Source organism: Scylla paramamosain, chromosome 5, assembly GCF_035594125.1.
Source record: "Scylla paramamosain isolate STU-SP2022 chromosome 5, ASM3559412v1, whole genome shotgun sequence".
Taxonomy (NCBI): domain Eukaryota; kingdom Metazoa; phylum Arthropoda; class Malacostraca; order Decapoda; family Portunidae; genus Scylla; species Scylla paramamosain.
In genome coordinates this window covers 11,876,692-11,889,191 of record NC_087155.1, presented here as the reverse complement: position 1 = coordinate 11,889,191, position 12,500 = coordinate 11,876,692, and the positions used below count along the sequence as shown (strand labels likewise).

The window sequence follows — 12,500 nt, the reverse complement described above, 5'->3', positions numbered from 1 at the left end:
AATATGAGTAGATGAATAATAATAATAATAATAATAATAATAATATCATTATTATTATTATTATTATTATTATTATTATTATTATTATTATTATTATTATTATTATTATTATTATTTATTTTTATCATTATTATTATCATTATTACGACAATAACAACAATTAAAACATTAACAAAAATACAAACCATTGTCATTTTAATATTTTTACAATACTAAGCTTACACACTGCCCATGTAACACGTAACACTCTTCATTCCTACACAGCGCTCACTCTCACAAAGCCCTAAACACAAACACAAAATACACTCGGGGAGCAAAAAGATAAAATATACCCACCAGGCGGCAATAAATATCCGGGCATCCACACATACATATCCATAAATACATAACGAAATAGCGTGTGTCAGTCGGTAAAATTGGGATAGAAAATTCACGGAAACAGATCGATCATGGACAAAAAACGGGAGACGGGCCGGAAATGAGGGGAAACGAGGCATCTGAAATGGCGATGGAAGAAGGGAGAGGGAGACGGGCGGGGAGAAAGAGAAATAGATTGGAAAGAAGAGAAGAGAGGAGAGGAGAGAGGAGGAGATAGCGATGTAGAAAAAGGAGGAACCACCGTATTAAAGGAGGAAAGGAGACGAGAAGTGTAAAAGAAAGACGCGTGAAAATTTGAAAGTGAAACCCAACAAGTCACAGAGAACGAGAGAAAAATGGTGTGACATGAAGGGGGGAGAGAGAGAGAGAGAGAGAGAGAGAGAGAGAGAGAGAGAGAGAGAGAGAGAGAGAGAGAGAGAGAGAGAGAGAGTGTGTGTGTGTGTGCGTGTGTTATAACGGGAGGTGGGTGCGGAAAATAAAAGTACTGAAATAAGTATAGAATTAAAACCAAGGAGCAAGTAAAATTAAAACATAGAAAGTCAATAAAGAGTAACTAGATCCTAAAAGTAACAATTCTTACTGTCATTTCAGAGTTACCCAATACTCATGCAGCCCTCGGTAATTCCCTGTATATATATATATATATATATATATATATATATATATATATATATATATATATATATATATATATATATATATATATATATATATATATATATATATATCACTTGACGTCTTTGTAGTCCCCATTCTCTCCCTGACAGCACAAAACTCTAAATGACTGGTACTGTACACCCCTATACCATGCACAATGACATCAACACCATATCCTGAAAATATATTACCACCATCATCTACACTGAATATATTACAATGCTGACGACACCACTACCACATATCATACGTCACTGTCATCACCAATAAAGCATCAAAACATTTTTATCACCACTTTGCCAGTTTTTTTTTTTTTTTTCACCAGCCCACACAATGCTCGTACAGTATCACCACCACTACCACCACTTCCAGCACCACGACACAAGACCAAAAAAAAAAAAAAAAGACACCATCACCACTACACCACAAAATATCCTCCAACACCAGTCAATGCAGCAACTACCACCACCTCACCATCATCAAAAAGGCATCAAACACCAGTCATTACTACAACCAGCACCGCCAAACCTGACCATTATTATCACAACGCCGCACCTCAGAAAGCAGACTGTGTATTGGGTGCAAGAGACAATACATATTTTTCTCTTCTCTTTCTATACGCAAGGTCTTCCTCTTTTATTTTCGGTTCGCTGCTGGTGCTGGTGCTGCTGCTCCTCCACTTCCCAGATCTCCACTTCCACATCACCTCCTCCTCCCACTCTTCCACGCTTTTGTCACCACAATATTATGTTTTTCTTTTACTAAAAATACATTCGTGTACAGAAAAACTGAATATGCGACATTCTTTAACATATGTGGGAACAATTTAGAAGGACGAGCCTCTGTTCATATATTTATACAAGTTGTACATAATATAAAGAAGAAAGCCCCAAAGGTTGTTCTTCCCGTCATCACCACAAGTCAGAAGTATTCGTCCAACATCAAGGATACTGTATGTTTGAAGAAAGAGAAATGAGTGCACAGAGAACACACAGTCTGAGGTCATGAGTGGTGCGGTGGCGGGTCGCTGTTTGGAGGCGAGGAAAATACCAGTCAATATCCTGCTGCTGCTTCCCTCCTGCCCACGATGAATATAGGATTTCGATACGAAGTGAGTGGTGAGGAAAGCAGCTCATTCCAGTAGGTGCGGAAGCGGTGCCGTGTAATAAAATGGAAAGCAATACCAATATTATTATTAATATTATTATCCTGCCTGCCCCGATTCTCCGCCGGTCTCTTTGGGGAAAATAACCAACACAAGAAATGCATTACGTGGCTTCATAGTTAATTCTTATCCCAGGAGTGTCTTTGGCGGCCCAAGATTAAGTGGATGAAGGACTGCGACTTTTTTTTTTTATCACTTCCTACGTCATGACTATCGATATAACTAAACAGGATGAGGGAGATCTATATTTTCAAATACGAGGTCATTTGTGCTAATGATCATACTCCTATTGCGTACTCTCTCTCTCTCTCTCTCTCTCTCTCTCTCTCTCTCTCTCTCTCTCTCTCTCTCTCTCTCTCTCTCTCTCTCTCCTCTCTCTCTCTCTCTCTCTCTCTCTCTCTCTCTCTCTCTCTGCACGAAAACGTTTTCTTAAGATAACAACAATTACTAAAATGAGCATATTTTTTTTTTTTTAAGACGAGCGCGCGAAGAAGCAGAAGAGGAAGAGGAGGAGGATTGAGAGAAATGGGGAGCAAGGAAGCAAGCTAGAAAGGAAGGGAACAAGGGAATACAGACGAAAGAGAACTAGTGTTAATAAGCGGATGAGAGAGAGAGAGAGAGAGAGAGAGAGAGAGAGAGAGAGAGAGAGAGAGAGAGAGAGAGAGGGAGAGGGAGAATAGATCCCTAAAGATTCTTCATTGATTAAATACACCACGTTAGCGGACAGCCTGAGAGGGCAGAAAAAAAAATAATAATAATTGAATACGCGGGCAAATAGAACGTTTCATCAGCCGTGTGTCGAACAATATTTGGGAGTCAATATTGCAGGCCAGTAAATACTCGACTACACCCAACGAGACAGATGGGGAGAGGCAGACAGGCGAGGGGGACGAGGCGGGGAGAGAGAGAGAGAGAGAGAGATACTGCGTCTGCGAAACTGTTGTCGGGGAATGTAACACCAGTTTGTCGGTAATCATGAGCGGAGGAAAGCAGGGAGGGATATATATACTCATGATACGCAGATATACTTCATGAGGGCAAGGAGGTTGAAGGGTGTAAAGGAGAGAAGTGAGGTCTGTTAGTGAACGGGAATGCAACAGATTGAACGTAACAACAATTTATCGGTAATTATGAAGAGCGTTGGAGAGCCACGAGTGTGTACGTACTTATGATGTACAGGAATACTTCACAAGGAGGATGATGGGTGTAGAGAAGCGAGACCTGTTAGTGAAAGAGAATGTAACAGCAGTTTGTAGGTAATCATACAGACGTTCGGGAAGCAGGGAGGGGTTTACAGTAAACTCATGATACATAAGGATACTTCACAGGGGCAAGGAAGGAAGCAGAAGGATGTAACGGAGAGAAGTGAGGTCTGTTAGTGAATGAAAATAAATACGAAATGGCATGAAACCCAGTGACCCCAACGAGCCATTAAAGAGGAGAGGACGCGGTACTTGACAGTTTTTCTTATCGGAGAGGAGAAAGAAGGATTGCGGCGAAGAGGAGGAAGAGAGCGGTAAAGAGGAAGAACCCGTACTGGGAACGAGGCATAAAAAAAGTGTTGGTGGTGGTGCCTTGCAGGGATGAGAGGCAGGGACGAAGTAAAGGGATTCCCTCGAAAAACTAAAGGAGAGGAAATATGCCCTGGGGAGCCAGACAGGTGCTTCGAGCTGCTTGCAGGTACTTAAGTTAACGGCACGACCCGAGCTAAAAACTTTTGGTGCCATAAAAACTATTTACTGCATGAGAGTAAATAATAAAAAATAATCCACGCCTCATTTCACCACCATTTTCTGCACACATTCCCCATTATAACTGGCGATTGAGACAGAAAACGAGGGACAGTGGCCGCGGGAGGAAGGAGGAAAAAGTGTGCAAGCAGAGAACTGGTGTTATGAACGTAGAGATACACACACACACCATATTCGTGGGTGGCGAGTCTCCCTCTCCTTATCACAAGTTTAGATGATCATACCGCACCCTACCCTCCCCATCCTCCCGCACATCCTCCTACCAACACTCACACTGACCCTCTCTTCCTTCTATCTCATAATCCCCCCTTTCCCATCCAACGCTCTCCTTTCTCTCTCTTCCTCGACCACCTAATCCCCCACCCATCCCTCTCTCCTCTCTCCCTCCTTCCTGCTGTGATTGATGACGCCACCCAGACAAAGACCGAGCAGACCACCCTCAGAAGAAGAGGACACAGAGAGAGAGACTGAGTTAGATGCCCGGAAGAGGCAGTGCACGAGGAGGAGGAGGAGGAGGAGGAGGAGGAGGAGGAGAATAGGGACGAAGAACAGGGAAAAGATACACACGTTACCTTTAAAAAGACTGATAAATTTCCAGACAGTACCCTACACCTACACACACACACACACACACACACACACACACACACACACACACACACGCCACGTATCGGCACACCTGTCGAATGCCTCGCAACATCCATGACCAAGCTAATAAACTTAATGATTTTTCACTGAACATAATTTAGTCCCTTGCTCGCGTCTTTCTCCTTCCTCCCTCCCTCCCTCCCTCCCTCCCTCACTCTTCCAGCATCCATCCCCCCAAACCCACCCAAACTTGTCTGGACCGAGTGCAAGTACTGGAAACCCGTTATTTTTTTTTTTTATTTATTTGCAATACAAGTCCGCCTATGTCTACTTTTCGTGTGTGTGTATGTGTGTGTGTGTGTGGTTTGCTCATTCGCTCCCACTCTCGTTGGCTGGTTCACCCACTAGTTCCCTTCTCCCTCTGCCCTCTTGCTTCTGCGCTCTCCCTGCATCCCCCACCCCCTCCCCGCCCCTGATTCTTTCCTTACCCCTCGTTCGTTCCTTGATAAATCTCTTGCTCTAACTCCTAAGCGATGCAATTATCAATATACTCCAGTTGCTCCTCATGCTTCACATCCGTTGTCTATGTTTATATGGTACCATTAGTTTCCTACGTAATAGTGTACTACAATATGTAATTTCATAGTATATATATAACTGTTATTCCACCATTAATTTTAAGGATTTAGTATGCATAATTAAAGATAATTAAATTCTGTTGTGATCAATAAACTATCCATCTATCTTTGTATATTTATCTAACTACCTAGTGTACGAGTACTCGTATTTACCTCCTCTCTGTACTACAGTCTGCACACCTGCCACCCAAAGTACTTAACACACACCTGTACTTCACCTCCTCTCCCCCCAGCACATTACAGCACCGCCGGCACGACCACTAACACCATTACGACCCCCGTTTTCCATACATCTCGTCCCCTTCCAGCGTCAAGCGTCCCCACAGCCGCCTCTTCCTCTCCCCCTTTCCATAAATCTTAGACACACCTCATTCGTCTTCTCGTATCAATTCCCTTGTGTAATAATATACTGCATCCACTTCCCATCAGGGGTCCTACGTTTTCGCTTCATCGTTTCGTCTGGGACACTTGAAACACCATTCCGGCGGTGGTCATTGCGCACCGAGGGGGAAGAGGAGGAAGTGAAGACGAAGGATAAGGGTAAAAAAGAATGGTGGTGATGTGGAGGAGGAGGAGGAGGAGGAGGAGGAGGAGGAGGAGGAGGAGGAGGAGGAGGAGGAGGACGAGGAGGAGGAGGAGAAAAAGAAAAGGGTGACAAGAAAAGAAGGAAAGGTTCCACACTCTGCTGACGGTTTCCTCGGCGACACACAAAAACACGTCGTGGCGACATCTCGTGAGTTATTTCTGGTCAAGACCAGTCGTGTGGCCCAGGATATTATTTTTCCCAGACGCCGTCTGCCCGCTCACCCACTGCCCGAGGCTTCGTAAACATGGAGGCGCACTAATAAAGGCTATATTGCACACCGCTGCTATTACCGTTAGTTCCAGGTTATATTAGACAACAATATACTAGGATATTAATGGTACAGGCTACTACCTGGCTACGCTGGACTGGACGCACCTGTTTCGATTGCACGTTCACGTTATTAGACAACAAGCAACATAATCTTCCTGCATCATTTGATTCAATTGATAATGAATGTACATATTTAAACACTGACTGTTTTCAGACATGACACTACACACACACACACACACACACACACAAGGACATGACTGGTGGCCTAACACTCCTGACAGACTGCGAGGCCTTAACTCCGATTTACGTAGACACTTATTCCCCGGCAAGTGAACGGGAACCTCAGCGTGACAGGAGGCCCTCACTAACTGCCGGCGGTTTGATTCCAGGAATTCTTAATTGAACTGTGCACACTTAATAATAGCAGTAAAAACAATAAAAATAGTAATCCATATCCACCATGTTTGTCTATAAAAATACTGATCATACAGTATACGCAATTAGTAGCCAGGGCAGCACGTATACATCAGCGTCTCACGTACCGGGAAGTCCAGACGAAAAATGTTGTGGAATATTTTATCTGAATCACTGCCTCTTTGACTTGCTGCCAATTACCGTGGTTGATATTATTTTATCAGAGGAGCTGCAAATTAATCAAGTGCTGGGTTGTTCTCATAATTAATATAGTTAGGGACTGTGTGTGTGTGTGTGTGTGTGTGTGTGTGTGTGTGTGTGTGTGTGTGTGTGTGTGTGTGTGTGTGTGTGTTGCGGGTATGCAGGCGGTGACAGATAGCAAGACAGGCACACAATCATCCAGACACTGACAAATAAAGCCGCAGACAGTAGGCATGATAATGAAATATTTTGGAAATTTATTGTTTAGTGATCATGAGAAAGGGAAGTAGAGATGGAAAGAGGAGAGTAGGGGGATGAGAGGTAAAGGGGAAAAAGGAGTAGGGGACAAAAGTAAGGAGGGAGAAGGGGGAGTGGGTGTGGCTGCAGCTGCCGGAAGGAGAGTGAAAGAGGGAGAGAGTTTTCTATAGTGCACAAGCCAGGGAAGTTAAGAATGATGCTGCTTAGAGAGAGAGAGAGAGAGAGAGAGAGAGAGAGAGAGAGAGAGAGAGAGAGAGAGAGAGAGAGAGAGAGAGAGAAAGTACTCATGTCTTCCCCAGTTACAACGTGTTTGCATGAGTGATGGTACGTGCCGTTGAAATGTGTGAATGAGTGCAGTGGGTGAAGTGTGAGTGCGTTTAAGTGGTAGAGGAAGTGTATGATTTGTGGTGAACAAGTGTGAGGGGAGCAAGTAGCGTGGGGATAATCGGGGCTGCAAGCTCTGGGTGTGAAGAGGAGCAGGTTGGATTGGTGACGTAATGCGCGTGTCAGAGCCTGTGCGCTCGAGGAAAGCTTGCCCGTAATTTGTCGTAATCTCATACAAGGACATAGTGTGTTTGTGTATGTTTTAATTGTAAATATGATACAAGAATACTGTGTGTGTGTGTGTGTGTGTGTGTGTGTGTGTGTGTGTGTTATCGCCAGTCGTTACTAGAATTGTTGGGTTAAGTAACGCTGATAATTCTCACGCGCGCCATCTCCTTTGCATGCCACAACCTGCACCATTACCATGCCACCACCACCATCATTACTAGTCTGCATCACCCGGGCGCCTACCACGTCACTCGTGTGGACACCCGTACACTTGCAGGCAACAAGTGGCCCACTCAAGTACAACAGTTCTTAGATACGTGGCAACACCTGCAAGCCGGCGACCAGACAAGCGCTTCCTATTGGGCGCCAGGGAGATCATGTGGCCTCAATCGGCCAATGAATCAGTTTAAGCGCTCACACCCCACCACCCTCCACCCCGCCACGTAATATTGTAGCTGAACGGGCTTGAAATTTTGGTGACAGTTGTAGCCTCGTATAGTAAATTATCTCGGTGACGCTCAACAGTAATAGCACGAGAACACCACCACCACGAAGGTCCTGCAACGTCCTCCCGTGTTGCCGTGCACTCGTAAATACAATATATCTTGATTTGCAACAGGTTTGATAATGAATGAAAATTAACTAATATACGTTAATGAATAAGTAGCTGAAAATGAAATATACAAAAAATTTAATTGGTCAAATGGTACGAGGCGTAACAACCACGGTTATTAACTAGCCATTACTTACAATCAAGGAAAAACCAACACAAAAATGTAATGAAGACCACACTTACCATTCCCATCCAGTCACACCACATAGGTCCTCCTCTACAAAACACTCATGGAATTATGATAACAGTACTACAATTAAATACCTTATTCTATGACGAGGACGACGTGCGGCGCTGCTCTTCCATCACCCCAACGAGCACCACCAGCCGGCGAAATTCATGCACCTTCCCTCACTGTATCGCTCCCTCACTTTTCCTCACTTCCTTCACCAGTTTCCTTTGCCGCTAACTGGCCATCGCACCTGTCCGTCACCCCGTAACTGTCCACCGGGGCGAATAACGCGGATAACACGAATCACAAATGCTATCAGTAACTCTGTCACGTCCACGCCTCAGTGACTTCTAAGGCTAACTGGAGAGCAGAGACAGGGAGGTAGTGGGGGGACAGAGGGAGGGAAAGGAGGGAGGGAGCAGGGGGAGGAGAGGAAGGGCGTGGAGAAATGGAGAGGGAGGAGAAGGACCTTAGAAACAGAGGAGGGATTTTTTTAAGAGGGCGTGTACTGCGTGGAAAGGTGCTCTGAGTGGCTTGAAATGGCAGTTTGGCAAAAAAAAAATGCATGCACGTGTCTTTACAGTCCTGATCCATAGAGATGCAGGAAGTATTAAACTGAGAGTGTAGTTTGCGGAAGAGAGAAGGCAGTGGTGCTGAATTAGGAAACAAGTGAGTTGGGAGCGGGTAGTGGGGTGAAAGAGGGAGACAAAGGGAGAGAGTGGGTAGGGGGGGTGATAGAGGGAGACGGAGTGAGTGGGGAGGGGGGGAAGAAAGAGGGAGACGGAGAGAGTGGGAAGGGGAGGTGATAGAGGGAAACAGTGGATAGAGCCGAGGGGGGTGATAAGAGGGAGGCAAGGGGGAGAGACCGGGTAGTGGGGAGGGGATAGGCGGGAAGGAGGAGAAACACTGACGCGAGGGCAGTTATTTTGAAGACTTGGTGACGTGTGTTGTGCTGGCCAAGTAACTACGCATCTCCTTATAATCCTGGCTCCTAAAGGTGCATGATGTGACGCGCCGGTAAGTACAGTCGACCAGTTTGCAGTCTACTTAATTAAGAGGAGTCGGTTAAGCCTGTATGGGGGATTCACAAAAGTAACAAGGTATCGAGGGGTCCATTTAACAACTTGTGGAGCTTCAGGAAGACTCGGCGGTGCTATTTTGGTTAGCGATCTACTTAGCCAACGTGATCTACAAGAGTCAAATTCTTCTTTGGTATGCGATCTACATGTTTCATTTATTTACTCAATTTATTAAATTTATTATATTTAGAAATAATTACCATTTCTATATATACATTCATTTTAGAAAATAAAAAATTCAAATTAAGCAAATTTGAAACAAGTTTACTAATTTTATCGGCGAATCTAATGAGCATCAGTTAGAAAAGCTAGAAATAGATCGTCAGAGCTTTTTCTCATCTTATGCCAGCAGAAATAATGTACTGTAGAAGCAGAAATAATGATAACGAATTTGATGTTACGATAAATAAATAAATAAATAAATAAATAAATAAATAAATAACGATGATTACGATGCGCGTGCCGAAGATAACTATGCGATTCCACGATAACGATGCGATTCCACGATAATGATGCGATTTCTTTTTCCACGATAACGATACGAGTTTCCACGATGACGATGCGATTCCACGATAACGATGCGATTTCTTTTTCCACGATAACGATTGCGATTCCACGATAACGATGCGATTCCACGATAACGATGCGATTTCTTTTTCCACGATAACGATTGCGATTCCACGATAACGATGCGATTCCACGATAACGATGCGATTTCTTTTTCCACGATAACGATTGCGATTCCACGATAACGATGCGATTCCACGATAACGATGCGATTCCACGATAATGATGCGATTTCTTTTTCCACGATAACGATTGCGATTCCACGATAACGATGCGATTCCACGATAACGATGCGATTTCTTTTTCCACGATAACGATGCGATTCCACGATAACGATACGAGTTTCCACGATAACGATGCGATTTCTTTTTCCACGATAACGATGCGATTCCACGATAACGATACGAGTTTCCACGATAACGATGCGATTTCTTTTTCCACGATAATGATGCGATTCCACGATAACGATGCGATTTCTTTTTCCACGATAACGATGCGATTTCTTTTTCCACGATAACGATGCGATTTCTTTTTCCACGATAACGATGCGATTCCACGATGACGATGCGATTCCACTATAACGATACGAGTTTCCACGATAACGATGCGATTTCTTTTTCCACGATAACGATGCGATTCCACGATAACGATGCGAGTTTCCACGGTAACGATGCGGGCGTGGCGATAGCTATACAACATTCAAGTCTATCTACATAGGTACCAGGACGAACCCTTCCTCCCCAAGGGTCCACCCCAGTCCCATGGGTGTGAGGGCAGTGACGATGCAACCTTGCCGCGCCTCACACGGGTCGCCATGAGCAAAGACCCACCACACACCACTCCCCAACCACTGTCATGAAGTGAGCCCTTTTCTCCCCTAAAGGACCCCTCGTACTGTCAGTGTCTGGTGCATGGTGCACAGCGTGCCCTCGTTCATGGCGAGTTGTTCAGCCCGATGTCATCATAATCAAAGGACCCGTACACACCCTCCACCAGACTCTATAGAAGGAGCCCTTACTCCCCATAAGGACTCCCCCCTCCGGGCAACATCTGGTGAATGGTAGACATTGATCTCTTGCTTATGGCGACTCCTTGCCTAGTGTAAGGTGCTGCAAGTGGACGACTATTACTGAAGCTTGAGGCCGCAAAGGAAAAGAAGGACCTGCTGCCAGTTCTATGCCTTGGGCCCCAGGCCGGACCCGACAGCCACCTTCTTCCCCCGTGCGGCGCCCAAGGACATCACGGCCCTCAACGACTTTTGGCCGAAAGTTCTCAAACATCATTTAAATTTTGATCCGAATATAAAATCGTCGATGGCAAGTAAAAAATGGTTTTAGTTTGAAAGTGTGCAAGAGTCGGCTGACCAATGAAACAAGGTGAGGCTGCTTTCCTCCAGAGTATTTAGAGTTTACCTTGCATGTTTTCTACCCGTGAATATGGGCATGTTCGTGTGTGACTAAATAGAAGTAGTAATCCAGTGGTAGTGCCTAGTTAATGGGGAACTTTAGAAGATTAGATACATTTCTGGATAGGGAGCATCAGTGGACGTAGATCTGCATGTCTTGTACAAGAACTGCCACCTGCAGACCTACCTTTTTTTTTTTGATAGATGCTATTACGCTCTTTAAAAAGCAAGAAGCAGATCGTCAGAGGTTTTTTTTTTCTCATCATACGCCAGCAGAAATAATCAATGTAGGATTAGAAAATTGTTTCTTTTACTCCTCTTTTTTTTTTTTCGAAATATAAACTTTTGAATTTTGCCAGCTTCTTTGAATTTCGTGGGTGTTTGCTGCAGCGTTTGATTCAACATAATGTCGCTGGTGGTTGACTGTTAAATGATGGTGATTTAAACTATTTGAATTAGAATATGCTGGCCATCCGTCAGAAGGAATAACCGAATTTTCCGCAACTTCTCTTTGAATTATGGGTTCCAGTGTTTCATGATTTCTTTTTTTGTACGTAAAAATAACAGCAATCTTAACTTTTCTTCAGTCCGAACTCCGAGGGACCATCAATTCGTCTTCCGTGGTTTCGGTTGTTTTCCACCTCAGCCTCGCTGTCATTTGATTCTGGAACTTGATCTCCTTGCAGCATTCTACCTCTTGTATTTTCGACATCCCGCTAACCGCGCTTCGTCAATTTGCACTGGCTCTTTTTAGTGCTTATCTTTTTTTCGCGATTGTTAACAGGAACAATTTATAAGCAAACCTCATGACAGGTACCTCTACCTGTCAATTCATGCACCGAATCACAGAAGATATTTTGAATCTTTAAAAATAAAATAATTCTAAAAATTTGGCATAGAGAAAGCTTGCAAACTACTGTTAAATGCAACTGTCTTCGTCTCGTCTCTGATCTCGTTGTAAAACTCTTTAGTTAACATCTTTAGATATTCATATATCAATAAGCAGGTAAAATCAAGGAATGGAGCGCAGGTCGCCTATCGAGACTGATGGCCATGTCTACGCCGGTAAGAAGTGTGCTGTTACCACATGGAGTACCTTGTTGAGTCGCGACAGGAGCTTCGACACTCGATCAGACATTCCACTCATGCTTCAGACTCTCTAACCAGACATTCTCTCGAAACCAAGGCAAGTGCTTTCCTTGT

General features: G+C 44.1%; 1 long non-coding RNA gene across 1 annotated transcript in view; it reads right to left on the bottom strand.

The window, feature by feature from the left end:
• Window positions 1-8,830, bottom strand: part of LOC135100305 (uncharacterized) — a 72,603-nt gene extending 63,773 nt beyond the window's left edge. The window contains exon 1 of the long non-coding RNA XR_010268598.1: window positions 8,339-8,830. This is a non-coding gene — a long non-coding RNA (uncharacterized LOC135100305). The remainder of the gene's footprint in view (window positions 1-8,338) is intronic.
• Window positions 8,831-12,500: the final 3,670 nt, after the last annotated feature.